This window comes from Anser anser (genome assembly GCF_964211835.1).
Source record: "Anser anser genome assembly, contig: HAP1_SCAFFOLD_129, whole genome shotgun sequence".
Taxonomy (NCBI): Eukaryota; Metazoa; Chordata; class Aves; order Anseriformes; family Anatidae; genus Anser; species Anser anser.
Genome location: NW_028153757.1, coordinates 171,974 through 192,632, shown reverse-complemented (window position 1 = coordinate 192,632; position 20,659 = coordinate 171,974). Strand labels below are relative to the sequence as shown.

At 48.2% G+C, this 20,659-nt stretch overlaps 1 long non-coding RNA gene across 1 annotated transcript; it reads left to right on the top strand.

Annotated features, from left to right (window-relative positions):
- Positions 1-13,309: 13,309 nt before the first annotated feature.
- LOC310891550 lies at positions 13,310-20,427 on the top strand. Its single transcript, XR_014577627.1, has 2 exons — positions 13,310-14,316; positions 17,769-20,427. It is a non-coding gene; the product is annotated as an uncharacterized lncRNA (long non-coding RNA).
- Positions 20,428-20,659: the final 232 nt, after the last annotated feature.

Sequence of the window (20,659 nt, the reverse complement as noted above, 5' to 3'; positions counted from 1 at the left end):
TTGGGGTCTGCATCCGGGTGTGGCTGGGGCCTGCTTGTAGACTTCTGCAGCCTGTGTCTGGTGTTTGGGGGCTTTTCTGTAGTGTTTGGGGATTGCATTTTGGCTTTGGGATGTGTCTAGAGCTTCTGGGGCCTAGCTGTAGTGCTTGGGGCCTGCGTCTGGGGCTTTTCTGTAGCATTTTGGTAGCGTGTTTGTGATTTGGGGTCTGTATCCAGGGTTTTGCCTTTTTTGTAGTTTTCAGCTTTGTGTCTGTTTCTTTGTTGGTTGCCTGGGGTTTGGGGTTTGGATCATTAGTCAGTGTCATTAGCGTCGGGGGGTTGATATGAAGGGTTAGGGTTGTGGTTAGAGTTGTTACGGTTAAAGAGAATAAGGATTTTAGGGTAAGGGGATCAAGGTTGTGGGAATAAAAATGTTTTTGCACAGAGTTACATCGTTTAGAGGGAAGGAAGGTGGTATTGATATATGCTTGCAGTGATAAGAAAGCTTAACAGACAACTTTGTAAAATGCAGACAACCAGAATCCTTAGAGCAATTGGGTGGAAATCATGGTGTAAGAAACATTACCACCTCAAAGAGGAAAACAGTCAAGAAAAAAATAAAATTGACTAGTAACAGGCCAGCAGCTGTGTATTTTCTGTGAAGCACTGGATAGATCGTGAACATGGATTACCCAGTCAATGGGGAAACTGGGGAGGGTCCTGGTCACCGAGAGGAAAAAAAAAATTATATAAACTGTGTTATGGAACTAGTAGGTGGCTTGTGGGACGCCTGCCATTGCAATCGTGAATAAAAATGCTACCTCACTGAGATACTTGCCTGAGCCTATGGTATTGGTTACAGAGTGTTTCTAATAAGGTGTTAGGGTTTTAAGGTTTCAGGGCTAAGGCACTAGGGTTGGGTTTCAGGGTTAGGGTTTCCAGGGTTTAGGGTTAGGATTTTAAGGTTGTTAGGGTTGGAGTTATAAGGGTTAGGGTTTGGGGGTTAGTGTGTTAAGGTTTTAAAGTATTTTGTGGTTTTAGTGTTGATAGGGTTTTTAGGGTTAGGGTCTTAGGGTTTTAGTTATGGTCAGGTATTTAGGGTTAGGGTTTTAAGGTCTTATTTTTTTTTTTTTAAGGTTAGGGTCTCCAGCGTTAGGGCTTTGAGAATCTTTACGTTTTGGGTTAGGGTTTAGAGGGTCTTAATTTTTAGGGTTAGGGCTTTTAGGCGTAGGTCTAGTGTGGTAAATTTTATCGGGTTAGGACTGTAAGGGTTTTTAGGGTTAGGGTTTCTAGGGTTTTTTGGGGTAGGGGTTAGGGTTAGATCCGTGGGAGCCGTAGTGTTAGGGGTCAGGGTTCTTAGGGGTAAGGCCCAATATTAGGGTGGAAGGCCAAACTAAGGGGGGAGCCCCCCCCAAAATTGAAGGGTCAAAGCCCCAATTTAGGGGAAGAAACGTCAAAATTGTGGGGTCCCCCAAAATTGGGCGGAAGAGCTCTTAATATTGGGGGAAACCCAAAAAAGGAGGGTGGGGGACTCTAAAATTGGGGGGACCCCCCCAAATTGGTTGTGTCCCCCCCAAAATTGGTTGTGTCCCCCCCAATTAGGGGAGGAACCCCCAAAATTGGGTGGGCGAACCCCCATATTGGGGGGGCAGAGCACTTAAATGGAAGTGTGAAATTCCAGAATTGAATGTGGACCCCCCAGAACAGTCTTCAGGGGTTTAGTGTGGTAAATTTTATCGGGTTAGGGCTGTAAGGGTTTTTAGGGTTAGGGTTTCTAGGGTTTGTTGGGGTAGGGGTTAGGGTTAGATCTGTGGTTGCCATAGCGTTAGGGGTCAAGGTTCTTAGGGGTTAGGCCTAATATTAGGGCGGAAGGCCAAAATAAGAGGGTGGGAGCCCCCCCCAAAATTGAAGGGTTGAAGCCCCAAGTTAGGGGAAGGAACGTCAAAATTGTGGGGTCCCCCAAAATTGGGCGGAAGAACTTTTAATATTAGGGGGGAACCCAAAAAAGGAGGGTGGGGGACTCTAAAATCGGTTGTGTCCCCCCCAAATTAGGGGAGGAACCCCCAAAATTGGGTGGGCGAACCCCCAAATTGGGGGGAAGAAGACTTAAATGGAAGTGTGAAATTCCAGAATTGGATGTGGACCCCCCAGAACAGTCTTCAGGGGTTTAGTGTGGTAAATTTTATCGGGTTAGGGCTGTAAGGGTTTTTAGGGTTAGGGTTTCTAGGGTTTGTTGGGGTAGGGGTTAGGGTTAGATCCGTGGTTGCCATAGGGTTAGGGGTCAAGGTTCTTAGGGGTTAGGCCTAATATTAGGGCGGAAGGCCAAAATAAGAGGGGGGGAGCCCCCCCCAAAATCGAAGGGTTGAAGCCCAAAGTTAGGGGAAGGAACGGCCAATTTGTGGGGTCCCCCAAAATTGGGCGGAAGAACTCTTTAATATTAGGGGGGAACCCAAAAAAGGAGGGTGGGGGACTCTACAATTGGGGGGGACCCCCAAAATTGGTCGGGTCCCCCCAAATTAGGGGAGGAACCCCCAAAATTGGGTGGGTGAACCCCCAAATTGGGGGGAAGAAGACTTAAATGGAAGTGTGAAATTCCAGAATTGAATGTGGACCCCCCCCAGACCTGGAGAGGAATCCCCAAACTTGGGGGGGACCCCCAAAATTGGGGTTAAAGCCCCAGATCCCGGGGAGCTAAGCCCCAAATTAAGGGAAGGAACCTCAAACATGTGGTGAGAACCCCAACATTGGGGGAAAGAACCTTAATATTAGGGTGGCAGGCCAAGAAAGGATGGTGGGGGCCTCCAAAATTGTGGGGGGCTTGGAATTGGGGGGAATCCCCAAAATGGAGGGGGAACCCCAAAAGTGGGGGGGGGGGGCGAAGCACCAAATTAGGGGAAGGAACCCCAAAATTGCGGGGAAGAACTCTGAAATGGAGAGCTGAAAACCCGAAATTGAGGGGAAACCCCCCAAAACGGCGGGAAAACCCTCCATAAACACGAAACCGGTAATGTAACAGAGCAAAAAATGGCGTCCTACGGCAAGGTGCGAGGCTCAATTTTCTGGGGAGTGCTGGGAAATGTAGTTCTTGGCCACCGGGTTTCCGGGAGTCCATATTGTTTTCCCAGAGCATGCCGGGAGATGTAGTTCTCGGACACTGGGCTTCCGGGAGGCCATGTTGGTTTCCCATCTTTGCTAGACTCCGGGTGCTCTGGCTTCACAGAGAAACCCCCAAACTGAAAAATGTACCTGCTAATATATTGGGCTCTAAATGTAGCCCTGGGTTAATTGAATAACAATCCCTGGGTAAGATTGAAGTGCAGGAGGGGTTGGCTACGGTTTTAAGAGCCGGTTTGCAGAAAAGGGATTTCCCGTTAAGAAATGGCATATACTGATTGTTCTCTTCCTTGCTCTGCCAAGACCTCAAGCACATCTTGGAAGCCAGGCAGAATCCGTGGAGCCAATGGAGTTCTCAAGCTCGACTTCAGCTTCTTCCCAGCTAGAAGAAGCAAGGACACGCCGGCTGAGTTCCACAGGCAACGCGCCCGTATCTGTAGACAAGGATTTAGAGATGCTACTTTGGGAACTCTCAGACGGCATACTGGAAGCCGAGCTCGACTTGGACCCAGGGAAGGATGAGGATGACCTCCTCCTTGAGCTTTCCAAGATGATTGATGATTGAACTGCATAGTCCTATGGTATATTAAAAAAAAAAAAAAAAAAAGAAAAAAAAGAAAACAACTCTTCTTCTTGTTGGATACCCTGAGGTGATCCTTTTTCTAACTGAGGCTTTGCAATGAGACTTAAAGCACAGTTGGAACTGGTAGAAATTGGCAGGATCTGCACTCAGTTGTCCTAAGTTTTCCTGCTGGTCAGAGTTAAGGTCTTGTGCATAGTTCCGTAAGTATAGGTGGCTACCTTTGATATCAAGAGGACAAAGCACTTGTTTCTTTTGGCACAGAAAGATGTCCATCGGCACACTGTGGTGGCTGTGAATTGACGTAGTGATGGAGCGATGCTCTGAAGGCTTAAACGGAAAGCTTCTTCCTTCCGCCCCCCTTGGCACAGCTCGATGTTGGGCACATTGTGAAGCCTGGGTGTTCTGATTTCTCGGACAGTTGATACCCAAATCCCGGAGTTACTATGTCAACTCTTGACTTTTATTTGTGTATGCCATTGTTTTGACTGTAATCTTTTCAGATGATGAAGCTGTAGGGGCGGGAGGGAGCAAAATAATTATTCTAGCGTTGTGGACCAAACATGCTGCCAGGAGTGGTGGTGGTGGGGTCAGCCCACCCGGCCTTACTTTCAATTATCAGGGATGATAAAATGGTGTGAAAAGCAGCAGCTCTGCGATACGGCTACGCTACCCCCACTCCCTTCTCTTGTGCTGTACCAAAGTTCCCCCAAGCTTTGGTTGGTGCTTTTTGCTGGTGACAGTAGGACTCCAGGGCGAGTAGTCGGGACTCTCCTGCAGTAACTGGGTCAATTAAGGGTTGGTTTAAGTGCCTCCTGGTTTTTAAAATTGCTCCCCTGAGCTGCTGGCTCTGCTGCCTGCTACAGCAAATGTTCGGGTGCCGTCAGCGTCGCACTTGGGCGTGGGCACTGACCCTGCGGAGGAGAGCTGACACTCGCGTGTATTGTGTACCCTGCCGCCAGTGATCGTTTTCCCCTAGCAGATCTATTTTGAATCATTTCCCTAAATTTTAGAGGAACTTTAGGCTCTTTGTGCTATGATTTGTGAAGCTGTAGGGGCCCTCAGGCATTTGCTGCTGGCAGAGGAAAACCGCTTGTCGAATTTGTTGTAAATACTTTCTGTTTGGACAACAACGCCTGTGTGTGTGTGTGTGTGTGTGTGTGTGTGTGTGCGTGCTTTGACGACCCCCTGCGACGCCCCAGCTCCGCGAGGGAAGCTTTGAAGCGGCTCTGGGAAAACCTCTGCGGAAGAAACCGCTGCTAGTGACTTGCGGAAAAGGGACTCCACAATCAGTGAGATTGTAAAGTAGGTATGTTTATTCAGCGCTGGGCAGCACGGGAGGTCGTGGGCATGAAGATTGATGACTCTTCCTCGTCACCGCTAGTTGACCTCTTGTCTTTGCACAGACTCAGTTGCTCCTTGGCTCTTGTCCACCTGCAGGACCAGTTTCTCCCAGTTTCTTAAGACAGGCTCACTCTCTTATTAGGAGACTGACCTTGGTAAGGGGCCCAAGGCTTCTTGCTTTAGTTAATTGGCACAATGCACCATAGTTAGCAAAGACACTAAGTAGCATCCTAGTTTAACGCTGTCAGCGCTCTATCTCTACTTGATAAGATTCTCCTAACTCCCTCTCTCACTGGAGCCCACGCAGCCCTCCGTCCTGCCGAAGGACTTCACGGGGACTTCTGCCGGCTCCGGGTGCCCGCACACAGACAGAAATGGCTTTGAGAGAAAACAATCAGGAGGAGGAGAGCTCAGAGACTGCGGCCGGCTTCGGCCACCTTCCCCTCGCTTTCCCTCTCCGTGTTCAAACCGAGCACTGTTCTGCCGTCAACCTTCGCTGCCTCTGCCCGCGGCGCCGGGCTTTCGCGGGTGCCATTGCTCCTCTACATATTTTATCCTTCCTTTTGTAAGGAATGGTCCAGCAATTCGTGTCACTAAGGGATTTGAAGGGTTACCATCGAGGCCCGGGTCTAGGTGATAAGAGAACAAAGGGGTTTTTAGGGAAAAGTGCTGACTACTGCAGGGGATGTTGCTAAAGTTTCTGAAATCCGGCGCAGAGGCTCCCAAACGAGGAGGAAGGGGGAGCTGAAGGACAATTGAAGGACAAAAGCCTGAGAGGAAGACAACCAGCATTCAGCCCGAGCAAGCCCCGAGAGACCACCAGAGACTGGTACGCAGGCGCCCCTGGGAGGGGTTTCGGATTCCGGAAACCAATTCTAATAACCCTGCCTCTTCTCGAAGTAGTAATGAATATGTATTAGCCTGGGAGCATCAAAACCAGCCGCCTTACGTAACAGGCGTGCGTCCTGGGGGAGCAGAGACTCCCGGCGCACCCAGCGCTGCTTGCTTGCCTCTATTCGTTTAATAAATTGTAAACTTTGATTGTAATCCTATTTGGATTTATAACAGCCATTTATAACACTTTTTATATTTGTATTTTATTTAAGGCTGTCTTGCCCCCCTCCCCCCCCAGCCTCGCTGCTCGCCAATAAAGCTGGCGCAGGGGCTAAGGGATTTGAAGGGCCTGCTTGTACACCTAAGGGATTTGAGGGCCTGCTTGTACACCTTTGGGGACTGCCTCTTTTGGGGGGGGAGGGGGGGGGGTGTTAGGAGCTGCTTGTATACTTTTTTAGGCATTCCTCTGAGAGGGGGTTGGGAGCTTCGTGTATACTGGGGGGGGAGGGCCTCCCTCGAGGTGGAAGCGGGGGGGGTTGGAGCGTTTCTACACTGTAGGGGCCTGCCTGTACACTTTTGGGGCCTGCCTTGGAGGGGTTGGGAACTGCTTGTACACCTTTGGGGCCTGCGTCTGCGCGGGGCGGGGGGGGTTAGGGGGTTGGAGCTGGTTTTAACCTTTCGGGCTTGCATCTGGAGGGGCTTGGGGCCTGCCTTTGGGGGGGTGGTTGTGAGCTGCTTGTATACTGTAGGGGCCTGCTTGTACACCTTTGGGGCCTGCGTCTGGGGGGGGGTGGGAGCTGCTTGTACACTGTTAGGGCCTGCCTTGGGGGAGGGGTTGGGGCATGTGCCTTGGGGGCATGGGGTTGGGAGCTGCTTCTACGCTGTAGGGGTCTGGGTCTTGGGGGGTTGGGGCTGTTTGTACACCTTTGGGGCGTGCCTCTGGGGAGGATGGGGAGTTGCTTGTACACCTTTGGGGCCTGTGTCTGGGGGGGGGTTGGGGCCTGTGCCGGGGGGGTTGGGAGCTGCTTGTACGCTCTAGGGTCCTCTGGCAGGCTTTGGGGCCTCCCTTTGAGGGGGGCAGTTGGGAGCTGGTTGTACACCTTTGGGGCCTGAGTCTGGGGTGTGGGGGCTGGGGCTGAGGCCTGGGGCCTGGGGCATGCATCTGGGTGGTGGTGGTGGGGGGTCCAGTTCATGGGGGGGGGGGGGTTGGGAGCTGCTTGTGGACAGTTGGGGTCTGCATCCGGGTGTGGCTGGGGCCTGCTTGTAGACTTCTGCAGCCTGTGTCTGGTGTTTGGGGGCTTTTCTGTAGTGTTTGGGGATTGCATTTTGGCTTTGGGATGTGTCTAGAGCTTCTGGGGCCTAGCTGTAGTGCTTGGGGCCTGCGTCTGGGGCTTTTCTGTAGCATTTTGGTAGCGTGTTTGTGATTTGGGGTCTGTATCCAGGGTTTTGCCTTTTTTGTAGTTTTCAGCTTTGTGTCTGTTTCTTTGTTGGTTGCCTGGGGTTTGGGGTTTGGATCATTAGTCAGTGTCATTAGCGTCGGGGGGTTGATATGAAGGGTTAGGGTAGTGGTTAGAGTTGTTACGGTTAAAGAGAATAAGGATTTTAGGGTAAGGGGATCAAGGTTGTGGGAATAAAAATGTTTTTGCACAGAGTTACATCGTTTAGAGGGAAGGAGGGTGGTATTGATATATGCTTGCAGTGATAAGAAAGCTTAACAGACAACCTTGTAAAATGCAGACAACCAGAATCCTTAGAGCAATTGGGTGGAAATCACGGTGTAAGAAACATTACCACCTCAAAGAGGAAAACAGTCAAGAAAAAAATAAAATTGACTAGTAACAGGCCAGCAGCTGTGTATTTTCTGTGAAGCACTGGATAGATCGTGAACATGGATTACTCAGTCAATGGGGAAACTGGGGAGGGTCCTGGTCACCGAGAGGAAAAAAAAAATTATATAAACTGTGTTATGGAACTAGTAGGTGGCTTGTGGGACGCCTGCCATTGCAATCGTGAATAAAAATGCTACCTCACTGAGATACTTGCCTGAGCCTATGGTATTGGTTACAGAGTGTTTCTAATAAGGTGTTAGGGTTTTAAGGTTTCAGGGCTAAGGCACTAGGGTTGGGTTTCAGGGTTAGGGTTTCCAGGGTTTAGGGTTAGGATTTTAAGGTTGTTAGGGTTGGAGTTATAAGGGTTAGGGTTTGGGGGTTAGTGTGTTAAGGTTTTAAAGTATTTTGTGGTTTTAGTGTTGATAGGGTTTTTAGGGTTAGGGTCTTAGGGTTTTAGTTATGGTCAGGTATTTAGGGTTAGGGTTTTAAGGTCTTTTTTTTTTTTTTTTTTAAGGTTAGGGTCTCCAGCGTTAGGGCTTTGAGAATCTTTACGTTTTGGGTTAGGGTTTAGAGGGTCTTAATTTTTAGGGTTAGGGCTTTTAGGCGTAGGTCTAGTGTGGTAAATTTTATCGGGTTAGGACTGTAAGGGTTTTTAGGGTTAGGGTTTCTAGGGTTTTTTGTGGGTAGGGGTTAGGGTTAGATCCGTGGGAGCCGTAGTGTTAGGGGTCAGGGTTCCTAGGGGTAAGGCCCAATATTAGGGTGGAAGGCCAAACTAAGGGGGGAGCCCCCCCCAAAATTGAAGGGTCGAAGCCCCAATTTAGGGGAAGAAACGTCAAAATTGTGGGGTCCCCCAAAATTGGGCGGAAGAGCTCTTAATATTGGGGGAAACCCAAAAAAGGAGGGTGGGGGACTCTAAAATAGGGGGGACCCCCAAATTGGTTGTGTCCCCCCCAAAATTGGTTGTGTCCCCCCCAAAATTGGTTGTGTCCCCCCCAATTAGGGGAGGAACCCCCAAAATTGGGTGGGCGAACCCCCATATTGGGGGGGCAGAACACTTAAATGGAAGTGTGAAATTCCAGAATTGAATGTGGACCCCCCAGAACAGTCTTCAGGGGTTTAGTGTGGTAAATTTTATCGGGTTAGGGCTGTAAGGGTTTTTAGGGTTAGGGTTTCTAGGGTTTGTTGGGGTAGGGGTTAGGGTTAGATCTGTGGTTGCCATAGGCTTAGGGGTCAAGGTTCTTAGGGGTTAGGCCTAATATTAGGGCGGAAGGCCAAAATAAGAGGGTGGGAACCCCCCCAAAATTGAAGGGGTGAAGCCCCAAGTTAGGGGAAGGAACGTCAAAATTGTGGGGTCCCCCAAAATTGGGCAGAAGAACTTTTAATATTAGGGGGGAACCCAAAAAAGGAGGGTGGGGGACTCTAAAATCGGTTGTGTCCCCCCCAAATTAGGGGAGGAACCCCCAAAATTGGGTGGGCGAACCCCCAAATTGGGGGGAAGAAGACTTAAATGGAAGTGTGAAATTCCAGAATTGAATGTGGACCCCCCCCAGACCTGGGGAGGAATCCCCAAACTTGGGGGGGACCCCCAAAATTGGGGTTAAAGCCCCAGATCCCGGGGAGCTAAGCCCCAAATTAAGGGAAGGAACCTCAAACATGTGGTGAGAACCCCAACATTGGGGGAAAGAACCTTAATATTAGGGTGGCAGGCCAAGAAAGGATGGTGGGGGCCTCCAAAATTGTGGGGGGCTTGGAATTGGGGGGAATCCCCAAAATGGAGGGGGAACCCCAAAAGTGGGGGGGGGGGGCGAAGCACCAAATTAGGGGAAGGAACCCCAAAATTGCGGGGAAGAACTCTGAAATGGAGAGCTGAAAACCCGAAATTGAGGGGAAACCCCCCAAAACGGCGGGAAAACCCTCCATAAACACGAAACCGGTAATGTAACAGAGCAAAAAATGGCGTCCTACGGCAAGGTGCGAGGCTCAATTTTCTGGGGAGTGCTGGGAAATGTAGTTCTTGGCCACCGGGTTTCCGGGAGTCCATATTGTTTTCCCAGAGCATGCCGGGAGATGTAGTTCTCGGACACTGGGCTTCCGGGAGGCCATGTTGGTTTCCCATCTTTGCTAGACTCCGGGTGCTCTGGCTTCACAGAGAAACCCCCAAACTGAAAAATGTACCTGCTAATATATTGGGCTCTAAATGTAGCCCTGGGTTAATTGAATAACAATCCCTGGGTAAGATTGAAGTGCAGGAGGGGTTGGCTACGGTTTTAAGAGCCGGTTTGCAGAAAAGGGATTTCCCGTTAAGAAATGGCATATACTGATTGTTCTCTTCCTTGCTCTGCCAAGACCTCAAGCACATCTTGGAAGCCAGGCAGAATCCGTGGAGCCAATGGAGTTCTCAAGCTCGACTTCAGCTTCTTCCCAGCTAGAAGAAGCAAGGACACGCCGGCTGAGTTCCACAGGCAACGCGCCCGTATCTGTAGACGAGGATTTAGAGATGCTACTTTGGGAACTCTCAGACGGCATACTGGAAGCCGAGCTCGACTTGGACCCAGGGAAGGATGAGGATGACCTCCTCCTTGAGCTTTCCAAGATGATTGATGATTGAACTGCATAGTCCTATGGTATATTAAAAAAAAAAAAACCAAAAAAAAGAAAACAACTCTTCTTCTTGTTGGATACCCCGAGGTGATCCTTTTTCTAACTGAGGCTTTGCAATGAGACTTAAAGCACAGTTGGAACTGGTAGAAATTGGCAGGATCTGCACTCAGTTGTCCTAAGTTTTCCTGCTGGTCAGAGTTAAGGTCTTGTGCATAGTTCCGTAAGTATAGGTGGCTACCTTTGATATCAAGAGGACAAAACACTTGTTTCTTTTGGCACAGAAAGATGTCCATCGGCACGCTGTGGTGGCTGTGAATTGACGTAGTGATGGAGCGATGCTCTGAAGGCTTAAACGGAAAGCTTCTTCCTTCCGCCCCCCCTTGGCACAGCTCGATGTTGGGCACATTGTGAAGCCTGGGTGTTCTGATTTCTCGGACAGTTGATACCCAAATCCCGGAGTTACTATGTCAACTCTTGACTTTTATTTGTGTATGCCATTGTTTTGACTGTAATCTTTTCAGATGATGAAGCTGTAAGGGCGGGAGGGAGCAAAATAATTCTAGCGTTGTGGACCAAACATGCTGCCAGGAGTGGTGGTGGTGGGGTCAGCCCACCCGGCCTTACTTTCAATTATCAGGGATGATAAAATGGTGTGAAAAGCAGCAGCTCTGCGATACGGCTACGCTACCCCCACTCCCTTCTCTTGTGCTGTACCAAAGTTCCCCCAAGCTTTGGTTGGTGCTTTTTGCTGGTGACAGTAGGACTCCAGGGCGAGTAGTCGGGACTCTCCTGCAGTAACTGGGTCAATTAAGGGTTGGTTTAAGTGCCTCCTGGTTTTTAAAATTGCTCCCCTGAGCTGCTGGCTCTGCTGCCTGCTACAGCAAATGTTCGGGTGCCATCAGCGTCGCACTTGGGCGTGGGCACTGACCCTGCGGAGGAGAGCTGAGACTCGCGTGTATTGTGTACCCTGCCGCCAGTGATCGTTTTCCCCTAGCAGATCTATTTTGAATCATTTCCCTAAATTTTAGAGGAACTTTAGGCTCTTTGTGCTATGATTTGTGAAGCTGTAGGGGCCCTCAGGCATTTGCTGCTGGCAGAGGAAAACCGCTTGTCGAATTTGTTGTAAATACTTTCTGTTTGGACAACAACGCCTGTGTGTGTGTGTGTGTGTGTGTGTGTGTGTGTGCGTGCTTTGACGACCCCCTGCGACGCCCCAGCTCCGCGAGGGAAGCTTTGAAGCGTCTCTGGGAAAACCTCTGCGGAAGAAACCGCTGCTAGTGACTTGCGGAAAAGGGACTCCACAATCAGTGAGATTGTAAAGTAGGTGTGTTTATTCAGCGCTGGGCAGCACGGGAGGTCGTGGGCATGAAGATTGATGACTCTTCCTCGTCACCGCTAGTTGACCTCTTGTCTTTGCACAGACTCAGTTGCTCCTTGGCTCTTGTCCACCTGCAGGACCAGTTTCTCCCAGTTTCTTAAGACAGGCTCACTCTCTTATTAGGAGACTGACCTTGGTAAGGGGCCCAAGGCTTCTTGCTTTAGTTAATTGGCACAATGCACCATAGTTAGCAAAGACACTAAGTAGCATCCTAGTTTAACGCTGTCAGCGCTCTATCTCTACTTGATAAGATTCTCCTAACTCCCTCTCTCACTGGAGCCCACGCAGCCCTCCGTCCTGCCGAAGGACTTCACGGGGACTTCTGCCGGCTCCGGGTGCCCGCACACAGACAGAAATGGCTTTGAGAGAAAACAATCAGGAGGAGGAGAGCTCAGAGACTGCGGCCGGCTTCGGCCACCTTCCCCTCGCTTTCCCTCTCCGTGTTCAAACCGAGCACTGTTCTGCCGTCAACCTTCGCTGCCTCTGCCCGCGGCGCCGGGCTTTCGCGGGTGCCATTGCTCCTCTACATATTTTATCCTTCCTTTTGTAAGGAATGGTCCAGCAATTCGTGTCACTAAGGGATTTGAAGGGTTACCATCGAGGCCCGGGTCTAGGTGATAAGAGAACAAAGGGGTTTTTAGGGAAAAGTGCTGACTACTGCAGGGGATGTTGCTAGAGTTTCTGAAATCCGGCGCAGAGGCTCCCAAACGAGGAGGAAGGGGGAGCTGAAGGACAATTGAAGGACAAAAGCCTGAGAGGAAGACAACCAGCATTCAGCCCGAGCAAGCCCCGAGAGACCACCAGAGACTGGTACGCAGGCGCCCCTGGGAGGGGTTTCGGATTCCGGAAACCAATTCTAATAACCCTGCCTCTTCTCGAAGTAGTAATGAATATGTATTAGCCTGGGAGCATCAAAACCAGCCGCCTTACGTAACAGGCGTGCGTCCTGGGGGAGCAGAGACTCCCGGCGCACCCAGCGCTGCTTGCTTGCCTCTATTCGTTTAATAAATTGTAAACTTTGATTGTAATCCTATTTGGATTTATAACAGCCATTTATAACACTTTTTATATTTGTATTTTATTTAAGGCTGTCTTGCCCCCCTCCCCCCCCAGCCTCGCTGCTCGCCAATAAAGCTGGCGCAGGGGCTAAGGGATCTGAAGGGCCTGCTTGTACACCTAAGGGATTTGAGGGCCTGCTTGTACACCTTTGGGGACTGCCTCTTTTGGGGGGGGAGGGGGGGGGGTGTTAGGAGCTGCTTGTATACTTTTTTAGGCATTCCTCTGAGAGGGGGTTGGGAGCTTCGTGTATACTGGGGGGGGAGGGCCTCCCTCGAGGTGGAAGCGGGGGGGGGTTGGAGCGTTTCTACACTGTAGGGGCCTGCCTGTACACTTTTGGGGCCTGCCTTGGAGGGGTTGGGAACTGCTTGTACACCTTTGGGGCCTGCGTCTGCGCGGGGCGGGGGGGGTTAGGGGGTTGGAGCTGGTTTTAACCTTTCGGGCTTGCATCTGGAGGGGCTTGGGGCCTGCCTTTGGGGGGGTGGTTGTGAGCTGCTTGTATACTGTAGGGGCCTGCTTGTACACCTTTGGGGCCTGCGTCTGGGGGGGGGTGGGAGCTGCTTGTACACTGTTAGGGCCTGCCTTGGGGGAGGGGTTGGGGCATGTGCCTTGGGGGCATGGGGTTGGGAGCTGCTTCTACGCTGTAGGGGTCTGGGTCTTGGGGGGTTGGGGCTGTTTGTACACCTTTGGGGCGTGCCTCTGGGGAGGATGGGGAGTTGCTTGTACACCTTTGGGGCCTGTGTCTGGGGGGGGGTTGGGGCCTGTGCCGGGGGGGTTGGGAGCTGCTTGTACGCTCTAGGGTCCTCTGGCAGGCTTTGGGGCCTCCCTTTGAGGGGGGCAGTTGGGAGCTGTGTAAGAAATGGTCCAGCAATTCGTGCCACTAAGGGGTTTTGAAGGGTTAACATTGAGGCCTGGGTTTAGGCGAGAAAAGAACAAAGGGATTTCTTCGGAGAAAAACTGCTGACTTTGCACGGATGTGCAGTAACTTCTGATAGCCGGCCAAGAGACCACTAGATAAGGAGGAAGAATAAGAGCCTTCCTGTCTCCCTGTCTCCCTGGACCACGAGATAAGGAGGAAAATATGAGCCTCCCTGTCTCCCTGTTCGAGCGGCCCCTGAGAAAGTAACAGAGACTGATAAGCAGGCGACATCGGATTTGGGAAACCAATTATAATAACCCTGCCTCTTCTAGAAGTAGTAATAAATATGTATTAGCCTAGGAGTATAAAAAAGTAGATGCCTTACGTAACGGGTGTGCGTCCCGGTGGAGCAGAGACTCCCGGCGCACCCAGCGCTGTTTGCTTGCCTCTATTCGTTTAATAAATTGTAAACTCTGATTGTAATCCTATTTGGGACTCAGTCATTTATAACAATTGGGGGCTCGTCCGGGATGGTCTTGGTTCCTGAATTCTGACTTGATCTAGGAGGGGCGCCCCCACCATTTGGTGGCTCCTGTTCGAGTCAGGTCGGGGCTAACACCATCCTGAACCTGAATAAGGGCAAGCAAAGATTTAGATTTTTTTATGAGCTCCCTTTGCCGGCTGCAGCACTATATTTTGCCCGTAATTCTGCGCGCGAAGATCCGAACGAAGACGACGGAGTCGTAAGTATTTAATGTGTATACCGTTCGGTTGGGTGGGATTCGGTTGCCTGTGTGTGTGAGAGTGTGATTGAGACGGAACGTAGTTCCGAAGCGATTGTGGAGGTCTTCTAACCGCGGTTCCAATCTCCCGCGAGGGACTTGGCCGGTGAAGGACCGAAGCGATTCCTATAGGATTCGTGGGTGGGTGATAGGTCCTAAACCCCCTGCAAGACACTCTCACTAAGGCAACCAAGGGCTGTAGGAATTGCCACAGTAAAATTCCTAGATGGGTCAGACAAAATTGAAGACCCGGGACCAGAGAAAAGGGAGCAAATTACCAGACATACCACCAGAAAGTCCATTAGGGATAATGATTAGAAATTGGAACGATAGGGGCCCCAGAAAAGGGAAAAAGTAAATTAAAAATGGTTCAGTATTGTATGACAGAATGGCCAAAGGAGCCTTTAAGACCACATGTCTTTTGGCCCGTTTTCGGATCCTTTGAAGACTGGGTTTGCCAGGCCTTAAATATACATGTTAATTCAAAGGAACCTTTTAGCCAGGAGGAAAGTGATTATGCAGGATTATGGATCAGGATCTCACGTCCTTTTCCAGCCTCAATATTTACACTAAAAGCAGACGAGAAGTTTGACGAAGAAGAGAACAAAAAAATAAAAAATAAAAAAAAAAGGAAAAAGAAAAAGATGATGAATGGGAGTCATTGGATAACCTACCACCTCTGTATCCTAACAATCCACCCCCGGTGGTGCATCTTGTAATCCTGTTTTGTTCTTAAATGTTTTGACTGTGTCAAGGAGGAAGGTGGGAGCATTATCTAAGTAACAGTTTAGAAGTTTGGGTATATTCGCGGTGGTGTTCGGTCAGTTTCCCAAGTATCGGGGGAGCGGGGCTGACTGATTATCAAAGTGGTAGAACGGAGAGTCACTTCTTTGGTGGTTCGGGCCTGAGCCCTGGGAATTTGGTAAGAAGGGGGAGAGCGAATTTATTTAGGCCTCAATACCTTTTTAAACCCCCATCTTGACGGATACACAGGAGTGATTCCTTGTTTTGTGTAGGCTTACTAACAAAGTGCATGAGAAAAATTAGCATTCGGCTTGAAATTCGGTCTTGTTGAAATGTAAATTTTGTGGAAAAGGTGTTATTGTTTGTCTAGAAGACAGAAGGCTGAGTGCTTCAGGTGTTTTTCCGAAGTCCTGCGGATTTATGATTGGAATGGGGCTCATTAATAATCTGAAATAGTAAAGTTTGTATGTGGAAAGAAGAGTTTAATCCCAGAGAATTGGGACATTTGGGAAGAAGATTAGGAAAAGATAGTAAAAACCTGCAATAAAAAGGTTTGTGTGGAAATTGAAACAAGGGACAGTAACTAATATAAATAAATAAAAGGGAATGGGAAATCAAGGAAAAGGGGAAAATCCAAAAAAAAGACGTCCTAAAAAAAAAAAAAAAAAAAAAAAAGCCTCCTTGGGTGCATATTGGCACATTGGAAGGATATTGTTAGAAATGGGGGCACAGAAAGCAAGAGGACTTTCACTAAGTATTGCAATCAATGGTGGCCACTATATAAACTAAATGGCCACTTTATGGATCAATCGACTATAACAGTGTCTTGCAATTAATGTTTTTGAGGAGAGAAGGAAAATAGGATGAAATGTTGTATAGTGATATGTTGTTTCAGCATCTTGGAGGGAAAAGGTTTGGAATTAAGTTGGCCCCTGACTGAGCCTTTGGTGTTGGCATTAGAAAAGTACAGGCTGGAGAAAGATAAAGGAAGTGTTAAAAGGATTGTTGGAGGTGTTAAAGGTTGTGTGGCATGTAGTATTTAACAGAGCTGTTTGAAGTTGAATGAGCAGGGAAAGAGGATGTAGGAATGTTAATAGTTCCGTCTCAACCCGAGGCTGAGATCTCTAAATCGCGGGTGTGAGCCCTCTGGGGCAGGGGGACCGTGATGGGTCCGAGAGAGTTGTCGTGGAAACAGAAAAGCAGCTAACTCTTGAAACAACCTGAGTTCCTGTGTGAGCTCAGATTGCCAATGGGACCGCTCAGGGAACTTTCAACGATTGCATTCCCCTGACCGACCCCCTCACTGAGACCCTAATCACCCCGGAAATTATGTAAATACTAAAATCTGGTTAAATTGGCTATTGGGAATTGAGAATCTGTTCCAACAAGGTCCAAAAGAAACCCCTATGGAATTTATGGAATTTTTGAATTTCTGGACCAACTTTGAAATGCAATGAAAAAAAAAAAAATGGACCTGGCTTAAAAAAAAAAAAAAAAAAAAAAAAAAAAAAAAAAAGAGAGAGAGAGAGGCAACTGGCTAGCCTCTTTCCAGGGCAATCGGCCCCTGATATCAGAAAGAAATTGTCTTAGGCTGCAGGACAAACAACAGTCAGGAATGATGGGGACCTGGGGCATCTACCCTAGCAGGTCCACTAGTTGAAATAAAGCTAGGAAACGAAGACAGAGGCTTGAATTTTTTCTTGGTTATGGGAGCTTCTTTCTCTGTGTTAATTAGGCTGTAAATGTAATAGGAGCAACATATTCAGTGTTAAATAGTTTAAAAGGACGATTAGGAACTAAGACAACTACAATAATTGGAGCCACAGGGAAAGAGGAAGAATGGTCATTCTTACAACCCCTTGATTTGCGTTTTGGGGGTGAGGAACTAACCCATAAATTTTAGTATGTACCAGAATGCCCGATGCCACTCTTGGGACGGGATCTATTAGCCAAATTAGATGCAACAATAACCTTTGAGGATGGAGAATTAATAATGAAGGTACCTGAGTCCAAAGTAGGCCAAATCCTAATGATCAAAGATAAACCCTTTGTTAATATTCCAAGAGAAGTAGAAAATGCAGTTATAGCAACAGTACGGGAAACAGATGTACCAGGGAAGTCGAAACTGGCACAACTGGTAAAGGTGGAATTAAAGGAAGGAGCCAAACCTGTTTGAATCAAACAATATCCGCTTAAGATAGAAGCTAGGCACGGGAATGGTGAAAATTATTGACAAATTTCTCAAATATCAGATTCTGGAAGAATGTAAATCGGAATACAATACTCCAATTTTTCCAGTAAAGAAGCCGAATGGCGAGTATAGATTTGTACAAGATCTTAGAGCAATAAATGAAATAACAAAGGATATTCACCCGGTAGTAGCTAATCCTTACACATTGTTAACATCTGTGAAAGGGAAATATAAATGGTTTACCGTGATAGATTTAAAGGATGCCTTCTTTTGCATACCTCTTGATAAAGATAGTAGAAAATTATTTGCCTTCAAATGGGAAAACGTATTGAAGTTTTTGGACCACATATGGTAACAACCGTTTTGGAACAAAGGGGGGGGGGGCACTGGTTATCACCCAGCTGGATGGTGAAATATCAGGCAATCCTAACTGAACAAGATGACATAACCTTGAAAACGACTAACCTGTTATATCCAGCAGTATTTCTAGGAACTGTTCCAGAAGAAGGACCGTTGGAACACAGTTGTGTGCAAATAATCGAACATACGCCAGCCACAAAGATTTGAAGGATGTACCCCTTGAAAGGTATTCAGTGGGAATACCACACTCCGTGGCACCCACAAAGCTCAGGGAAAGTAGAAAGGATGAATCAAACAATAAAACAACAATTGGCTAAGTTAATGATGGAGACACAGCTGCCCTGGACGAAATGCTTACCATTGGCACTTTTAAACATAAGAACTAAACCACACAGTGAGACTGGATTATCATCATATGAAATGTTATATGGTATGCCTTATTCTCAAGGGATGCCCCTAGGGAACAATGTAGTTGAGGATCATAGTATCCAGAAATACATAATTACCATTGGAAGGAGATTACAGGAGATAAGAGAAATTGGGATGATGACTCAGACACCACCTTTAGGATTTGCTATTCATAAGATACAACCAGGAGACAAGGTCTTAATAAAAACCTGGAGAGAGGAATCATTGAACCCCCGATGGGAGGGACTGTACCTTGTTTTACTTACTACTGAAACAGCTGTGAGAACAGCAGAAAGGGGTTGGACCCACGCATCCAGAATAAAAGGACCAATAACTACCGAAGCCTGGAGGGTTGAGTCCACTCCTGGGGAACTGAAACTGAGACTAAAGAGGAACTGATATCCCAGCAATGAGGTTCTGCATGAATTAAGGGCACTGGATAAAGAGGACAAGTCTGAAGGGAGGAAAGGGAGAAGGCAAGACCGGGGTAGGACCCTCCACTGCGGCGTGTATGGTCTACCGAGGGAGGCAACCCCTATGGGTATTGACCGCCGAGTGAGAGTGCCTCGACCGGACTTCTCCCTCACCAAGATCAGTTTGTCCTGAGAAAATAACATGAGAACCTTTTAAACCCATAATAAAATTGTGATTAGTTTTTCCAGGAGCTGGATCACCCTGAAGGGCTGAATGGTAACACAAGCTCTGAAAGCGGGCCCAACCCCATGATTGAAGGCGCTTCCCACACTCTCAAGATTGGACGGCGAAAAAGGCTTATAATATGACAGGTCGCCAAAGAGAACTGAATTGTGACTGTAAGTGGAAACCCAACGTGGGAGCTTGGAAGCGTGCATATACGAGTACAAACGGGGCAGACATTGTAACAGGACCACTCGGTAACAAGGACACTCTGTATTATCACGCCCCAAAGGGTAAAGATGGATGGGATGGTCATTTTCCAAACGGGACGTGGGCCCTAAAGGGACATTATTGGGTGTGTGGCAAACATGCTTACAAGAGGCTACCTGGAAACTGGTCGGGAATATGCTATGGGGGGTACATAAGACCCTTGTTCTTTTTATTGTCACAAACACAAGGAAATCATTTAGGAATAAGATTATATGATGACCTGAACAGAGTAAAACGATCTATTGATACTTCCTTATCCGGGGGTAGTGCCCAAAAATGGGGAAAGGATGAATGGCCTCCTGAAAGAATCATACAGCATTATGGGCCAGCCACCTGGAACCCAAATGAGTTGATATCAGGAGCCCGAGAACCTATTTATAATTTGAACCGAATAATTAGGTTGCAAGCTATCCTCGAAGTTGTAACAAATCAAACAGCGACAGCCTTGGATCTTTTGGCTGACCAATCCACTCAAATGAGAAATGCTATATTCCAACATAGAATGGTCTTAGACTATTTACTAGCAGAAGAAGGGGGAGTATGTGGAAAACTGAACGATTCTAATTGTTGTCTACAGATTGATGATAATGGAAAAGTGGTCAAGCAGATAACAAAGGAAATCAGAAAGTTAGCCCACGTCCCAGTACAAACTTGGAAGGGTATGGATTGGGATTTCTTTTCATGGTTGCCTGGTGAACCATGGGTTAAAAGGATGCTGTTTTTATTTTTATGTGGTGTAATGACATTATTGTTTATACCTTGTATGATACCTTGCTTTACGTTGTTGATACGGCGAGTAATAAATAGCACCCAATTTGTGATGACTTCAGTGGAGAGAAAAGGTGACGTGTCGATAATGATGCTTAAGAAGTGGACACCCCGAGAACTGACTGATGAAATCCAATTGTTACTGACAAAGGTTGAAGGAGAGACACGAATTGATGATTAAAAAAAAAAAGGGAGGAATTGTAAGAAATGGTCCAGCAATTCGTGCCACTAAGGGGTTTTGAAGGGTTAACATTGAGGCCTGGGTTTAGGCGAGAAAAGAACAAAGGGATTTCTTCGGAGAAAAACTGCTGACTTTGCACGGATGTGCAGTAACTTCTGATAGCCGGCCAAGAGACCACTAGATAAGGAGGAAGAATAAGAGCCTTCCTGTCTCCCTGTCTCCCTGGACCACGAGATAAGGAGGAAAATATGAGCCTCCCTGTCTCCCTGTTCGAGCGGCCCCTGAGAAAGTAACAGAGACTGATAAGCAGGCGACATCGGATTTGGGAAACCAATTATAATAACCCTGCCTCTTCTAGAAGTAGTAATAAATATGTATTAGCCTAGGAGTATAAAAAAGTAGATGCCTTACGTAACGGGTGTGCGTCCCGGTGGAGCAGAGACTCCCGGCGCACCCAGCGCTGTTTGCTTGCCTCTATTCGTTTAATAAATTGTAAACTCTGATTGTAATCCTATTTGGGACTCAGTCATTTATAACAGCTGGTTGTACACCTTTGGGGCCTGAGTCTGGGGTGTGGGGGCTGGGGCTGAGGCCTGGGGCCTGGGGCATGCATCTGGGTGGTGGTGGTGGGGGGTCCAGTTCATGGGGGGGGGTGGGTTGGGAGCTGCTTGTGGACAGTTGGGGTCTGCATCCGGGTGTGGCTGGGGCCTGCTTGTAGACTTCTGCAGCCTGTGTCTGGTGTTTGG